Source organism: Crinia signifera, chromosome 11 (genome assembly GCF_055691185.1).
Source record: "Crinia signifera chromosome 11, ASM5569118v1, whole genome shotgun sequence".
In the NCBI taxonomy this organism is placed as follows: domain Eukaryota; kingdom Metazoa; phylum Chordata; class Amphibia; order Anura; family Myobatrachidae; genus Crinia; species Crinia signifera.
Genome location: NC_139227.1, coordinates 79,955,181 through 79,973,132, shown reverse-complemented (window position 1 = coordinate 79,973,132; position 17,952 = coordinate 79,955,181). Strand labels below are relative to the sequence as shown.

At 43.2% G+C, this 17,952-nt stretch overlaps 1 protein-coding gene across 2 annotated transcripts in view; it reads right to left on the bottom strand.

Moving 5' to 3' along the window:
* Positions 1-17,952, bottom strand: part of RASSF7 (Ras association domain family member 7) — a 55,352-nt gene that overhangs the window by 36,789 nt on the left and 611 nt on the right. Inside the window, exon 1 of one of the 2 annotated variants that reach the window (XM_083165291.1) lies at positions 14,364-14,591. The exons of the other annotated variant lie outside the window; for it this stretch is intronic. The gene's annotated coding sequence lies outside the window, so the exon portion shown is untranslated. Of the gene's footprint in view, positions 1-14,363; positions 14,592-17,952 lie in introns of those variants that run through there. 2 annotated transcript variants of the gene reach the window in all.

Here is a 17,952-nt window from a genome sequence, read left to right as displayed (position 1 = left end):
TGTCATCCTGTGCATATCAGATATTGCTTTGCTTTTACTCTGCTTCAACTCTATTCGGAATCAAGAAGAAGTCCTCCCCCCTCCTACCATCCACTTTACCCAAAACGTCTCCCTCCCTCCCTGTCTGCCAAGCTTGGCCTCCTTGGCTTATATTGTACCTGACACTAAAAGGGTCTTTTGTGTGTGGGGGGAAGTGAGTAACAATGCTGTTCTAAGGCACTGTCAGGAAAACGATTAATATAGCAAGAGATGAATAAGTACTATTGTATTACCAACATGTACTGCACAACCTTAGTGGATGTACATATACAGTGCATTAAACTGTATATATATATATATATATATATATATATATATATATATATATATATATATATATATATATATATATATATATACATACATACATACATACATACATACATACATACATACATACATATACACACACACACACACACACACACACACAATCCCACATAATTTAAGTATAGTTTCTATTTACAATATTTGGGGACACTAGAACAGTGCAGCTTAACAAGCTCCAAAAGCCAAGTTTGGGTACACGTTAACACCATCTCTTGCTTACCTCTATGGGGGGTGTACTCAATGATTCTGACAGTCGGATTCATGGCCAAGCCAACATTAATTCAACCTTCAGTATTCAATGTTACGACAGTCGGAATACACGTGGATTGACGAATTCCACATGTATTTGGTCAAAAATGACAGTGGAATTGTCAATTCACTTTTGACCATGCAAAGTCAACTTTTAGAAAATTGAATCTTACAAGCTACAATGCAGTGGAAACGGCCGCATTGAATAGATGTGTGCTTATATTTCCGACTATGTAAAATATCAGCACACATTGAGGGGTATGGGTCATAGGGTCTTTAGTCAATACGTTGACCGGTATTGGTCGACACATAAAAAAGGTCCGCATGCCTTAGGTCGACAACGTCAACACAAGCAATAGGTCGTCATGAGTTTTGCACGTATTTGTGGTGTCTATGTTGACAGACACCGTATAAGTGTACTGCTGCGCTCGGCATGCTTTGGGCACAATTATAATCTGACTATGTCCACTTGGATATTAAAGGATGAGAAAAAAAAAAATAAAAAAAAATTGCCATGTTGACCTTTCCCATGTCGACCCATCAACCTTTTTCATGTGCCCACCAATAGTGGTTGACCTTTTTATTGTTGACCTGCCGACCGTAACCCCACATTAACATTTCCATATAATTATTCTTAAAATATAACCACCCCCCCCATGCTTAAGATACAATAGGTGCTTGTGGGAGGGTGCCGGATGGCATCCCAACAGTCAGGATCCCGACTTACAGGGGCTTATCTCTCTCACGACCCCCATAGAGCAGGAATAGAACCTATGGTGAAGGCAGCGAGCCACCGTGCCCGCAGTGTGGCGAGCCCGCAAGGGGCATTACAGCACTCTAATGTTCTAATGGCCATTGGAGTCCTGCCTGTTGGCAGCTCATGCCACACCCTGTGGGACTAGGCCCCGGGTCATTTGAAAAAATCCCAGCTAAACAAAAGTTTTATTCTGCAATTTATTGAATTGTATACAAGGATTTATTCACCATTTCTCTATTATTATTACAGCTAAAGTGGTCTTACAAGCATGTGATATTCTGCCCAAATATATACACTGTAATGTTGGATCATGCTGCAAATAAGTAAAACCAAGATGTGACTTTAGAGCAGGCATGTCCAACGTTGGCCCTCCAGATGTTGTAAAACTACACATCCCAGTATGCTTTGCCACAGTTTTGCTATTAGAGAATGCTAAAACTATTGCAAAGCATGCTGGGATGTGTAGTTTCACAACATCTGGAGGGCCAATGTTGGACATGCCTGCTTTAGAGAGTGCTTTGGTTAGCTATATAGGTTATATAAAGTTACTTCCTGGACTAGAATGTCCAGCATCCTTCCATAGCATTTCAGGGTGATTTTCTAGTTTACAAAAAAAAAAAAAAAATCTAGATTCTGGCCATATTTATTATCTCAGTGCTGCATGATACCCGAAACTGAAATTGGTATTCCTCTATATACCTTACACACCAGGCTGATTAGAGAGCGGAGCTGAAAGGTCACTCCCTTTCCCGTTTATCATAAAACAAACAAACAACCCTATTAACCATTAAACCATTGCTTGTGAATGAAGGACAAGCACTTGGCAATGAATCAAGTAGTGAATACACATGGCTGTAGATTTATTATTGGATAACGGACTACAATTCATTTTCAGTAAATGGAACTTTGAACCAAAAATATCAGTGTGGGAGCAATACAGATTACAGTGGTGTAACTACTGTAAGGCAGCCCCAGTTGCCGCTTGGGGGAGCAAGCAGCAGCGGGGTCTGTGTGGGCGCCGGCACAACACACTGGCATGCTGCTGCCTGCCGCTGCGCATTGGCTGAGCACCGGAGACGAGTCAGCCACAGCGCAGGTGCGGCCATGGCAGAGACGACAAATCCCCCCCATAGATTCAATTGACTGTACACAGACCTGGCTATTGGCTACTGTGTACAGGATGGGCGGACAGATGGGTGTGCTAGGGTGGCCTGGGATGCGTTGGAGCCAAGGGATGCAGCAGTGTCTGCTGGTCTCTCTTACTCTCTCCTGCTTCAGCTTCTCCGTTATGCATGTGATGTCATCACGTCACACGCTGGGGAAACACACTGGAGAGGAGCCCGAGGGGGGGCCCACAAACTTTTTGTCAGGGGGGAGCAAAATTTATAGTTAAGTCACTGACAGAGAACACATTTTTTGGAATCAAAATCAAATATTCAACATCATGGCTACAGGGAGCCCAATTCAGAGATGTAGATGAACCAGATTCTTCACAGTTGAGCAATTATAAACTGCATATGTGTATAACTCGCACTGCGCTTCTGCAATGATGGTTTTGCAATCAGATTTAGATCAGATGCAGATCACATTTAGATCAGATTTATTCTCAAAATTGATTGACAGTCAGGGATGGTTTGCCGCAGCTAAGGGGCCTGGCATCAAAAGCGCAGGCGTGTCAGGACTGTTTTCAGTGCATATCTCACCCTGAATGCAGCTGCAATGGCTGCAACGTCTTAGCCACCAGTGCCCGTCTTAATATAAACCCAGGTGGCTGCAGCATTTGTATATTTTCCACAAATGCATTTATGTAAATACCTGAATCAGGCCCACAGTGCGTCATGACAACATAGCAACTGCAGCCATAAAATTAGTAAACTAGAGAATCTTAGCAATCAACTTATATTATGCAGATTGCACAACATCAAAGTCAATTGCTGTACAACAGCAAGATCTGCGGATGCCACGGTCACAGTCACAGTCATGGCCAGAGATAAAATAAGTTTGGCCAAAGTTTTGAATAAGAACCCTTTACTAAACGTGTAATGTAATAGTTACAGCATGTGCTATGTATATGGTATGTGAATTTACATATACATAGCAAATGTTTTATATGGAAAATAAAATATTGATTATTGAAAAATAAAAAAATACTAAACAAGGTAACCTTAAAGAAAAGCCATAGAAATATGGCTGCATTACATACAGCACTTGCCAACTATCTCCGATGGAGTAAATATTGACCAACAATCCAAAAATGCTCAGGTGGAGTAGTACACATTGCGCCAGATTCTCTAAGATTCAAAAGTGATAAAATGGAGAGTGATAAACAGCCAGCCAATCAGCTCCTGTCTGACATTTTTCAAACACAGCCTGTGACATGGCAGGTAGGAGCTGATTGGCTGGCTTTTTATCACTCTCCATTTTATCACTTTTGAAGATTAGAGAATCTGGCCCATACACTTTAATGCCATGCTCACAGCGGTTACTACTAGGTGTAGGCAAGTACAGCATGCTGTACTATGGATATTTACTTACTGCTAGTTCTGAAAATGGTAACACTCCTGGAACGCCTGAGAGACTCCTGTCAGCCAACCATACTAACCATGGCTTCTCTTTCTTGTGCAGTGGGCAGGGCCATGACCATAATAAGATTTGGGTCATTAAACCCACCTCCTCTGTACAAGGACATGAACCATCAAGCAGTGGTGGGCTTGCTTAGTTATACAAAATCACGTACACTTGTACAGCACAATGCATGAATTACGTAACTGCCAAGATTTGAGTAGCAGTTTTAGGATTTGTATAGGATTGTCTTCAAATTAGGCCATCTGTAGAGCCAATAACAATATATTTTGTTTTGTTTAGTAGATCTATTTTATACCATAAATGCATTACGGTTTAAGACAGGCATGTGAAACCTGCGGCCTTCCAGCTGTTGTGTAACTACAAGTCCCATCATGACTTGCCACAGTTTTGCCATTAGGGAATGCTAAAACTATGGCAAGGCATGCTGGGATGTGTAGTTTAACACAGACAGAGGGCCATAGTTTGGATATGTCTGGTTTAAGACATTCAGGGGTAGATTTATTAAGCTTGGTGAAGTGATCAAGTGTCTGTTTTTTTTTTTATCACCGGCCAAACAGCTCCTACCTGTCATTTTTCAAACCAAGCCCGTAACTTCACAGTTAGGAGCTGATTGGCCGGTGATAAAAACCAGACACTTTATCACTTCGCCGAGCTTAATAAATCTGCCCCTCATTAACGTATTTAAATATATAATATCAAGCTGCAAGAACATTTTTCATACAGAACTAGTGCTGCCAGGTACCAATGAGGAATACTGCACACCTTTATACAAGCGCTGCTAGTTAGTGGATTGTACACCACAGAAGTAGTACATATGGGAGGTGTACCTAACCAGCAACTACTGTACAGGGTAGGGTCAGAGTCTGCTTTATAAGGACAATTACTGATTAACAATTTACTACTTAATTGCAATTTATTTATACACTCTGGGAGCATGAGGGGACAACACAAGTAGTCAGATTTAACAATTTTACATTTAAATGTGTTTCCGTGGGAAAATAGAAGATGCAGAACACACTTTCCTAATTCTTCATACAGTATATGCACCAAGTCATTGATTCTCAACCTGGGGTACACTGCAGACCAGTTTGGGAATTGGTAATGGCGGAAGAGGAAAAAGTCTTTCCAAAGAGGAAGTAGTCTCCCGTTGCCGTGGAGAATAACCACGTTGCGTCGCTTCCTGTTCCATCAGCAGCACAATTAGCGACTTCTCTTGCTTTCTCCAGCAATCCACTGGGAGCTACCCGCACTGCCCTCAGACACCAGCGTTCATCTGCCCTGTGCTGACATGGGTGGAGGAAGCAGCAGCACATAGCCAGCGGCCAGACACAGAGGGACCCGATTCTTAAATACTCCTCTGCTACTCATTAACCCTTTGAGTGCCAATGTTGCTGTGAGAGGTACTCAAAATATCCGCTAAATGCCAGCTCCACTCAGAGACTTGCCTGTATTTGTATTAATGTATACTAAAAGAACAGTCTCTGCGAAGCCAACAGGTCTGAATTACCCCTTAAACTACAAATAAGTGGCAGAACTTTAGCAGCCCTGACTGAGTGGCCATTTGCTTCTAAGTAGTGACCAGTTATCCACGAATGCTACCAACAGGAAATGTTTTCATATTCTGAATCAACAAATAGCTTCGCCAAAGCAGAGATTTATTGTCAGCCATTAATCTGGGCCTTTGTTGTCTACATTACACCCGTTATCTCTCAACTACAGACCTCTGCTGTGTAGATGTGTTATATGTTGATAAATAAAAACTGTCTATATAAATAAAGCTATGCTGTACAAAACATCTCTATTTATTGGCAACAAGAAAGGCTATTGTCCATTATGGCGGTTTCCCACAAGGACCAGCAGAAGTGTCAGTGGTGCAATGTGGCTGGCCCAGAGTGAGGCTTTGATACACCTGTAGGTAGCGAGCCTCATTCAGTGCATCAGAGCAGATCATGATGAAAGGATAGGAGGCCGTCTGCTAGCTCTATAAAGAGTTTGGGCTTTGATCTGCAGGTGTGACGATGGGGAGAGGAGGAGAGCTGATGAAAGGAAAGGACACAAGGGAGTGACATTATTACTTGTTTTACTTCCAATGAAATCCAAATACCTACATGTATATTTTACTTAGGAAACGCGCTGTAAAACATGCCAGTCTTCATGGTCCACCCGTTATTGCTCATCTAATGATGATACCTTGTCAGATCTCCCTTTCCTAATCCACTGTAAAACATTTGTGTTTATTTGTTCCCTGGACGCTGATATGTTGCCAATTCACTCTAGAGCAGCGGTTTCCCAAATTTGTTCTAAGGGCACCGTAGCTGACCCTGACCTAATGGCACCATAACTGACTGTTAAGGCACTATGAGCAAGAAATGGATAGACTGCGCTCACCTGTGATGCGCTTATGATGAATATACAAATATAGTGTGTAGATGTAAGCAAAAGAAGAGTAAGATGGTAAGTGGGTAAAAATTAATGAATTTATTAAATAAAAATGAAGTCGCAGTGGGAGAATGTGTGGAGTCCTGGTGATGCAGGAATAGGCCAGCGGGGTATCTCTCCACTAGGCCTATTGTTTAGGTGTAAGAGTGACCTAGGTAGGACTCTTTAACCATAGGTCCCTTAATAGGAACCTATGTAGGTGACCGCAGCGGTCTGTATGGGCAAGGGGATGGGGGATAACGTGGATACAATGTCCAAGTGCACAGTATTGCGGGGTGCAATTGTCCTGTGGTACTGTGTCAAAGTCTCGTATTAGCGGTGTTACTGCAGGATAGGAACGAATAAGGATGTTGTTCAAAACTATGTGCCAGGAAAAATGACCGGGGTGGAGGACAGTGAGCGGCGTCCCGCTTTGTACTCTTACCGGATCCTTGTAGGAGAAGTTCTGCCGCCTCTAGGGAGCTGTTGTCGATGGCGCGGGTGGATGCACAGCCGTGCGCCGGCACCCGGCTCCACAGTGTCTGTCGCTCGTGAAGTCATATTCATCATAAGCGCATCACAGGTGAGCGCAGTCTATCCATTTCTTTCTCATAGTACCTCACAGGGTGTCCAGGACACACCTGATAGACTGCAGCCCCTTTAAGACCATACACATACCTATAGGACCTACGCTAATGATAAACTTGAGCGCATATTACCTAATATTCACTACAAATACATGACTGTTAAGGCACCTTGAGGAAACCCTGCTTTAGAGCAGATTTGCCAACTAACTAGAATGTCCAGGAGACTTCCACGTTTTAGGGAGACTCCCTGTCTGAGGAGTATGCCAACCTGCTTGAGAAGTGGGTACAGTGGGGCAGATGTATGCAGCAGTGATAAGGGAGGAGAAGTGAAGTTCCCCATGTCAACCAATCAGCTGCTTTGTATAGTTTTACAGATGTTACTTCAGTGCTGATTGGTTGGGCAACTTCTCCACTGGCTCACATCTCCTCCCGTATCACTGCTTCATACATCTTCCCCAGTGATGGCGCAATCACATGATGTCTATCATCAGGCCCCACCACCGCTCCAGAAGAACAAATGCACACATTTTGCAGTGCAGTGTGTCAGCTATTGATGCGATTCAAGTCATCATGTCCTCTCCCCCCGCCGTACTACCATGCACACTGGGCCAGTCTGTAGATGGGGAAGGCAATGATGAGTCAAATTGCATCATCACGCTACCAGCACATTGGGCTTCTTCTTGCATTTCCAATAAGTAGGCAAGTCAAGAGCACTGTGGAATATTTGACTTTACAGCTTTACGTTAGGTATGTGACACATACACCCAGTGCTTTTAACAATTTATTTTGCTTGCAAAATAAGCATCCGTAATTAGTTTTAATAGAACATCAGATCTCATGCCAAAAAAATCCATTGCTAAAACATGCATACAAAAACATAATATATGCAGCAGCAATAAAGAAACAGGAGTCAGCGTACATTGGGATCAGCAGTTCAGAAGCAGTATGCATGTGCTGCCAATCACCATGGTTGTGTATTTGCACCTACAAATAACACATCTATCACAGGCATATGTACGAGTTTGGGTTCCGGTATGCATCTCGCCTAAATACATCCTTACCATACTCCTATGTTAGTACGGGTGTGGTATGCCGGTCCTACAGTCGGGATTCCAACGGTCAGTATACAGACATCAGAATCTCAACTGCCGGTACTCGGGAGGGCGAGTAACCTCTCCTTAAATGGGGGTTATCGTATGTGGTCCTTTTGCATGTGATCCCAGCAAGTGCTGTGAGATCCGAGAAATCTTGAATGCAGCACTTGAGATAGCTGGCTCCGATTTGATGCGCACGAGACCACGGATCGGAACTGAGGACAAAACACATGCAATTTGACGCTCGTTTTCTCGTCCCGCTCCTTCAGAATCGGATGAAAAGTGCCCAAATCGCACATGCATTCATCATAGCGATGTTTTAGGTTTATAATAAACCATAAAAACCTTAACATAAAAACTTCATATGCGCCAACAATGAAAACCTACCTTGGCTCAGTCACAATCTGACCAATAGTGTTGGCTACAGTCATCAACATTGTGCATTCGCCCCTGCCATCCACCACATCTTCCTCCCGAGTATGTGGCAGTCTGAGTAGGTCAACCCAAAAAGGATGATATGCACAAGGTTGACACGGGGAAAGGGTCCAAACAAGCAAAAGCTTTTTCATGTTTTTTAGGTCAATTTGTAGATTTGAGCACGTGGAGCCCCAGTTAGTGTACCGCTTCGCTCGCCATGCTTTAGGCTAGCATAAAAAGAGCAAGTGACCGTAAACCTGGACAAACCATGTACCACTGCAAGGGGACACAATTATTTTTGCATGCAGGGTAAATAAGGTCTGCTTTTACTGGATAGATTTATAGATTTTTTTTACTGGATTTATTTTTGCACTGCAATTTCGATTTCCACCTCTTACCATATGCACCCCCTGCAAAGCAACATGTTTTTGCCAAGGTGCACAATTACTTGGGGGCATATGCATTATTGCTTGGGTTACTTACCCACCTTTCTGGGAGGGTAGGTAACCCTGAAATATATATTTAATAAATACTTTGGCACAGCTCCTGTTAACCTCACCCTGCTGTGTGCCTGCAAAGAAAGCCTGTGGACTATGGGGTGGCACAGACCGTCCATCCTATTACATATGGTGAAGGTGTAGAATGGGCATTTTTCTGGGCAGCTCCCTGAACTAGATTAATTTTCATATTTAGATCTAGGTATAGTATATAACTGTACTGGGTTAAAATATTTCTAATATACATTTCTTGTTTACAGCTGCTGAATGGTGTTTGCGTTCCCCTTCGCTTGAATGGGATAACAAGCACCTGTGCATGAGGAACGTGTCACATGAGCAGAGTGTTGTGGCAATATACCTACAGTAGATCAAGGTTGATGACACTGGAGTGAAGTTTACAACAATCGACAGCAGAAGACGTTCGCGCCAGACACTAAAGGGAAGCAGCTGGATTCCAAACAACTTTGTTAAAACAGACTTAATTAATATCAATACCACAGGCAATATTAGAGATTGCAGATGCCAGATGAACTGGCTTCCAGGTCTTTGAAGTGGGAGGGTTACTCATAAAGGAATGCTAAGAATGTCATATTGTGCCTAGCTCTGCCAGCCTCACTGCTGTGAGTCAGGAGAGGGAGATGGATATGGGATAGTAATTCCAGCAAGGCTGCACATTCAGCCAGGTTACATTGGCTATTGTGTACTCCCTGCCTACTGAACGTGAGGCACTGAACGCACAGGCCATGTGGGGCCATACGGTATTACCTTACTCTGCCATTAATTCACCAATCAATACTCAGGGGTAAAGAGGGGAGTTATATTGAAAATGGGATGTTTCCTATAGCAACCAATAATTTTTACTTATTTATTTAGCACCTTCTAAAAGATGATAGAATCTGATTGTAGTCTGTGAGACTGCACTGGCTTCACTGTGACTTCCTATTGGAGGTCTGACCTGCCAGTCACTCAAGGCATCCCATTGTGAGGTGTTCCTCCCTCTGCGCAAATGCGAGGCAGCCCCCAAAATGGTGTCTGCGCATGCGCAGTACCGCGGACCATACTGTGCATGCGCCAGACCCGGGAACCTGATGAAGCCTCCGGGAGCTGCTGCAAAGGCAGCCCACGGAGGCTTGTGCCAGCACATGCGCAGTATGTATGACGTTACTGCGCATACGCTGGCCCCGTGCAGGGGCCCGGGGAGTGCAACGGTGGCGGCAGCGAAGGGGGGGGGGGTGCTGGCCCGCATTGCTGCAGCCCCCCTCCTCCATAAGGGTAAGAGCCACCACTGAACACAAGCAATAGCAGATGCTGTATATTCCGATGTGATCACCTAAACCAGGCCTGACCAAACTGTGGCCCTCCAGCTGTTGTAAAACTACACATCCCAGCATACTTTGCCATCGTTTGAGCATTCCCTAATAGCAAAACTGTGGCAAGGCATGCTGGGACAGCTAAAGGGCCATAGTTTGGCCATGCCTGACCTACTGTTTATTCTTGATGCTCCTATTCCCAATGGAATGACTTTGTCCAGCTGCCCCCATTCTGTGGAATACACTCCCTCAGACAAGACTTTCTCCTAACCGCCAATCCTTCGGTTGTCCCTAAAATACTTACCATAGACTTATGACATTTCCAAGCCTCCATCTTAACCTTTTAAAAATAATGATCCCAATTAAGATACTACCCTTCTACACCAGCGCTTCTCAAACAATGTGGTGCGACACCTTGGTGTGTCAAGAGCTGGCCCCTGTTGTGCCATGCACAATGACAATGGGGCGACAAATAAAAGGGAAGGAAGATTGGATACTGTAGGACATGTTCTTGACAATCAGTAGAGCAAGAGGACAGTACTTTCCTAAACATCAGAGAGAAGCAGGGCTGGATTTTGGGGCCCCCAGGACAACTACATTGTGGGCGCCGATCCAATAAAATGATCCCTTACCTTGTCCACAGTGCTCTCCTCCCAAAACCGCGTGTGTGTGGTGGGTGGGGACTGTCCCAATTACAGGGTCAGATTACCCTGTGAGGGGCCCCCAGGATGACTGTCCATGCTTACAGTAAATTCGGCTCTGGTGAAGAAGAAGCCAGTCGCAGCAGCACTGACTTATCAGCATTTGACATGCTGGCATAAAATAAACATGGTCACTAATCATCATCACTGTGATGTGCTTTATAGAATGGGGATTGTCAGAACAGTAATATAGGGGTTATACTCAACTTTTGGCTTAAATACAATGTCTAAGTCAACCGTCATTATGTCAACACCATATGGTTGACATGGTCAAAATGTTAACACAAGCAATAGGTTAACAAAGTAATGGTCTACATGAGTTATTCACAATTTATGGACTTCTTCATACCTGGGGCGCATGGCCAGCATAGTGAGCCATGCAAGGGGAGGCAGTTCAATTAAATGGGAGTGGGGGGTCCACATTCTTAGGTGTAGACAGTGAACACAAAAAAACATGTCACCCTTTTCATGAGTCTACCATTTCAGTGTTGACTTAGACCTTTGCCACTCCAGCTGTTGTTGAACTACACATCTCAGCATGCCTTGCAACATTTTGGAATGGCCAAATAGCAAAACTGTAGCAGTGCATGCTGGGGTGTGTAGTCCAACAACAGCTGGAGAGCCAATGGTTCCCCATCCTGACCTAGACATTGTCTGTGAGATATACAGCACCCAATAAGAGCGTGGATATACCAAGTTATTCTATACCAGTTTGATGAATAGTGTTTATGACCTTTTCTTTTTTTGCTTTGCCTGGATAACCAACATACACAGAGCCCTGTATTCAGATTTCAGTCATCTATACACCATACAGCCTGGTAATGAGAATAGTATACTACTCAGTGGGTGCCGGATGGCCTACCGACAGTCGGGATCCCGACTTACAGGGGTTATTTTCCATTGTGGGGGGTCCACGACCCCCATAGAGGGAAAATAGAACCTGTGGAGAGCGCACGAGCCATCGAGGGCTTCATAGCGATCACCCTGCTGTCAGAGTCCCAGCAGTCGGGATTCGGGATGGCCGTCGTAATCCCGCCTGTCGGTGGCTCATACCACACCCCTACTCAGGGGCACAGAGCATTTATGTACATTGCTACCTGCCATCATTCAGCCTTAGTAATACTGTACACTTTCAGCCATAATGCATATACTGCCTTGTTGCCTTCATCCAATTCCTAATTACAACAACGTCCTATTACTACAAGCCACCGTGCTCTCGGGATGTGAAGGACATGAATCATAATCACTAGCGAAATATTATGACCTGAGCAGCTGGCACACTGATCACATGACCACTCATCTGTGGCAGGTAACCAGGCTGGAACATGCACAGGTGAGACAAGCACACTAGATTGTCATTCACTGTTTAAACAACAAGGAAGGATGCACCACAAACGAAGAGGAAACAAAATAATGTGCTAGGAGAATATTCTATATATTATACTGAGCTGTGCCTTGTGCCCAGAGTTAAATATTGCTTTGGAAATATATTTATTAAAACTGCCGAAGTGAGAAAAGCTTAGCACATGTGTTTGTGCATGTGTGTAATTGCAGTGCAATGAATGTACACTACACTAGATCATTTCATAGTATTCTTTCCAATCCTGACAGGAATTGATATCTTCTGACTGTGTTATACAGCCTCAGGTAGGGAGGCTGTGAGCGTCCAGCAAATACCTTATACAGGTTAGTTTTACATATTGAATTTCACCATACGTACTGTACATATAACCTGACACACAGGGCAACCACATTAGTCTACCTACGGCTACCAGCTGTTGTAAGGGACGATATACTATGTTGGATCAGATCCATTCAGAGGCTTATTAATTAGTTGTAAAGTGGTAGATGTGCAGTAAGTGGAAGTAGAGGGGGTACAAGAAAATGTTAGTTCTGTCCGAATACGTGCAACCACATTGATCAATACCGGATGAGACAAATTAAAACACACACACACACCACAGACTATGGACAACAGCATTATCTGTCCAGGTCAAAAGTGCAAGGAAGAGGATTTAGAGCAGGCATGTCCAACGTTGGCCCTCCAGATGTTTTGAAACTACACATCCCAGCATGCTTTGCAATAGTTTTAGCATTCTCTAATAGCAAAACTGTGGCAAAGCATGCTGGGATGTGTAGTTTCACAACATCTGGAGGGCCAACGTTGGACATGCCTGATTTAGAGCAAGATCACTACTTAAAAAAATAATTAAAATATTCTGGGTACACACTTAGCGATTACCACAGCAGCCGACATAGTTACGTATGTCGTCAGTGCCACGGGAGAACAATATAGTGCATACACACTGACCAATATTGTGCACGGTTTCGGTCAGAGACGTCACCCACCCCCTGAGCCATACAAGCAGTCGCTGACTATATTGTCAGATTGAGCTGCATGTACAGACAACAGGGGTGGTTGTTGAATGTACACACTGGAAGATATGCACACAATATTGTTAAGGATAATCATCCATATCTTAATGATATATGGCCAAGTGAGTTCACAGCTAGACTAAAAAAGTGCCAAGTTCCAGGTGGATTCCAACCTAGCTGTCACTTGGCCAAGAGGGCCAAATGTATCAAGCTTCAAAAAGTGATAAAGTGGAGAGAGATAAACAACCCATCAGTTCCCAACTGTCATGTTACAGTCTGGGTTTAAAATGGCAGTAAGGGGCTGGTTGCTTATCACTCTCCACTTTATCACTTTTTGAAGCTTGATACATACTGTTCAACCAATGGTTGCTTCCAAAAGAAACAACTCAAATCAAACAAAATGATCTGCTCGTGTGTGGTGGACTCACAAGGATATATTGAACATCTAAGAAATAACATGTACAGTATTTTTCTACCTCTACTTTCAATCATGTTCCGTTAAACTGCACATATCTCTAAAATATGTAATGACTGATCACTGTATGTAATATATAACTAAGGGAGTGCCAGGGGTTGTAAATGTTTCCAATACTATATCTGTCAAGCAAGCAGAACATCCTTATTTTAATAGTTATATCGAATGCATCATCTTATTGCATAAAAATAATAAATGAGCTATTGCTGCTGTAAAACAACAGGACAGATGTTATTCCTAGTATAGGTCTATAGCAGTTTAGTCGCTAAAAAAATAAATAAAAAATAAGTGTACAAGTGTTGCCTATAACTCAATACAGGTATACATGTAATCTACTTTGTTATGCTACAATGTATATAAGCACCATATACTGTAAAACAGGTGTCAGGAAGCCACCTGTAGCCACAGAATTACATACATTTATAAACTACTAAGCCATTGACATACTGAAGAACCTGTGACAGGTTTATGATTGAGAAGGGAAACGAAGTATATGGAGAGAGCAGTAGCAGCCCTGTCCAGCTTACCTGTTAGGTGCACTGAATCCAGATTACAATCCCTGTGTGGGTCCTAAATGAATATGAAGAAGCAGAACCTGAGAGGTCCAGCCCGGCCGGGAATCGCTCCTGTTCCCCTGCACCTAGAGCTAATCAGCTGATCCTTCCCCCACCCGCACTCTCCTGTACTAACTGAGAGAGCCAGGAAGAGACCTGTAGCACATCACACTGCTCTGATTGGCCATCCCCCGGCCTACTGTCTACGCCCACAACAACCTGAGCCTATCTGTGGCCCAAGTCTCACCTGTGTGCAGGTGTGGGCGTGGTTAGGTGTCACCTACAAGGTGATGTCATGCAGTGCGGAGAGTAGGTGGTTTGTTTAACTCGCTCCTGTCCAGGTAACACTAATGACATCACTTTCCTAAAGAGAATATTCAAATTGTACAACTACAGATCCTGTTACTAACAGTTCTCATACACTGTACACGCTCAGCCATGCACATACGTGGTCACAAACTACACATATAGAACAACGCCCGCAGTCCAGCAGAACTTTATTGGCAGTATTTAAAAAAAAAAATGCACATTAATATCTTAAACCTTTTATTGTATAGTCATAATTACATTTATATATACAATGTCATTTTGCTTGATGTGCAATTATAGAAATCTGTAGATTTGTGAAGTCTACATACTAAACACACACACACTATGGACCTTATTCTGGTTGACTCGCTCAGGTGCGAATTTGCCCCCTTGCGAGTCATCCAGACCCCACCCAGCGAATGGTGGTACGCCCGCATCCATTCGTACACCGGGTTCCTTCGTCCGGCATGCAAATGGATGGTTTACATAAACATCCATTCGCATGCCAGTGGGAACCTCCCCCATCTTTCGATGGTAGCCGACCATCGAATGATGGGAAAGGCATACACATATGTACGGGTGTTCCAGACAACTCGTACATATGAATGAAGAAATGCAGTTATATGGGCGGGCAGCTGACATCCTGTTATGTCAGCTGCCCAACCCCCGCACGTGCATCACTGCTGCATTACCATATGTATGCCCAGCATTTTCTTGGGAATTCCCATGAAACCCTGGGCGTATGCATATGTTAATACCCCTGGCCAGCACCCCACACCCCTCTCCACCCCCCGCTAGGAAGGCAGGGAGCGTGCGCTTGGCGAACAGATTTTACGCAGAGTTCGCTCGCTCCCAGCATATGCACATGTGCAGAAATGCTGCTGCGCATATGCAAAACATCGATTCTCGGGGCAAATTCACACCCCAGTGAGTCAACCAGAATAAGGGCCTATGTGTAAATACTTGATAACATAATTTAAAAAAAAAAGTATAAATAAAAGGTAGATAGATAGATGGATACATAGCTAGATACATAGATATATAGATAGAATGATTTATTGTTTTATTTTGCTGTTGTTATCTCACACCATACACTGCAACTTTAAGAGTTTGTAAAAAAACAGACATAAACATTCCACTACACTGGTTGTAAAGGTCATAGTGGCCACAATGCCTAACACAGGAGAACTACGGAATCCTCCCACTATTCACACTCACATATACAATTCCAGATCACACAGAGCTGACTCACGGGGGAAATTTACTAAAATGGGAGTCCTATTGAAGATAGGATGTTTCCCAGAGCAACCAATTAGATTATCTCTATTATTTTCTAGAAGGTGCTAAAATAAACAAGTAGAGGTACAATCTGATTGGTTGCTATGGGTAACATCTCTTATTCATTAGAACTTTCATCTTAGTAAATTTACCCCACTGACTCTGACCTGAATTATAAATAGAAGCGCCATCAAGTGACTGCACAACCTTTAGGTTTGGTGCATATAATGAAAATAAAACAGTTTGGCAATGAGCTAGTTTGAAGGTAAATTCAGGAAGAATATACTTGCCTACTTTTAAAAACTAGTTTCAGGGAGATTATAGTTGGTAATAGAATTTTGCAAGGAGCCCCATTGAGGGGGCGTGTCATGCTCCTCCCAAAGGGCGTGTCTAGTTCCATATATGGAGAGATTGTGAAAAGAGATTGTGAACGTGGCACCTAGAAGCATGGGTGTGTACTGCTACATCTGAGAGGAATCTTTTAAAATGACTTATATTCAAATGTAGATGAGCCCCAAAGCAGTTAGTAAGATATACTATACTTGGTGAAGTGCTGGGAAATGGTGCTGATGATTCATTGTAAATGTATCTATCACTCATTCCTTTTCCCCCAAAAAGTAACACTGTAATGTGGGCTAGGTGAAATGAGGGAAATTGCTAGACTAATGAGGGAGAGAGGGAGATTGCTGCTATTTCAGGGAGTCTCCTGCAGAATGCAGGTTGGTAGGCAACTATGGCTCAATCAGAACTCTCAGGTTTAAATAGCATCTGATTTTGTGTGTCCAGTAGAGGATTAAATAACCCTGGTATACAGGTTGTTAATCTTGTCACTCATCTTCAGATGAACATCTATTGCTAACAGACACCCCTACAGGCTTTAGTACCCCTGATACATATTTGAATTCAGTAGCTAATACAATCACAACTTATATGTGGAATGTCAGGTTGGCACCCTTTATGCAACCAGTCTTATATAATGTTTCCAAGTTTGCTAAGGTAAACAACAGGATTTACACAAATGAAATGAATACAAAATAAAATATTGCACATTTTATATAAATCAAGTCAAAAGAACACTTTAACTCAGTGGTTCCCAAACTGTGCGCTTAGGCTCCCTGGGGTGCCTCGGGACACTTGCAGGGGTGCCTCGGGTTGGTCACCCAGGACCAATTCAAATTATTTATGATCAATTATTTCTGGACAACACCAGTGCTGGTGGCTGCCAATCATAAAATGTGTACAATCACAACCAAATCCTGCCCTTTACCACATAACCTAAGAAGCACATATAAACACAATCTACTTAATTTGATATTCTTTGGGCCCTAGGGGTGCCTTGGAAAAATTCTGATACTCTAGGGTGCCGTGATTAGAAAAAGATTGGGAACCCCTGCTTTAACTTATAGCCCTTTCAGACATACTACCCAGGATTTCACTCCTGGGTTCAATCCCAGGATTTTAGTGACCAAAGTCGATTGCGGGTGCTTGGGATATGGGAGTGAAGTCCCGGGTAGACCCTTTCAAACATACGCTAGTTCCAGGCTGATGTGCGTTTATGTGAAAAACCACTTATTTGAGCCATTAGGTGCTGGGGTGCTGAACTCAGCATTCCTTCAGGACTCCAATATTCAGCATGGGAACACAAATAGAGGTCACTCACCAGACTTTCAAACAATGGAATAAAACTACGTTTTGTGATTTTTTGGGGAAAGTCAGGCGAGTGACCTCTTTGTGTACCCACGCTAACTAAATATATATATATATATATATATATATATATATAAATATATATATTATAGAGTGGGTGCAGTGAGCGCTGCCTTACTTGTGTTGAATGCACGTGAATCAATGTATAAGAAATTATTCACATGCATTCAACACAAGTAAGGCAGCGCTCACTCCTCCCACTCTATACTATTTAAACTAAAAAGAGCCCGGGATACCAATACCCTTAAGAGTGGGCAGCGCCTGAGAA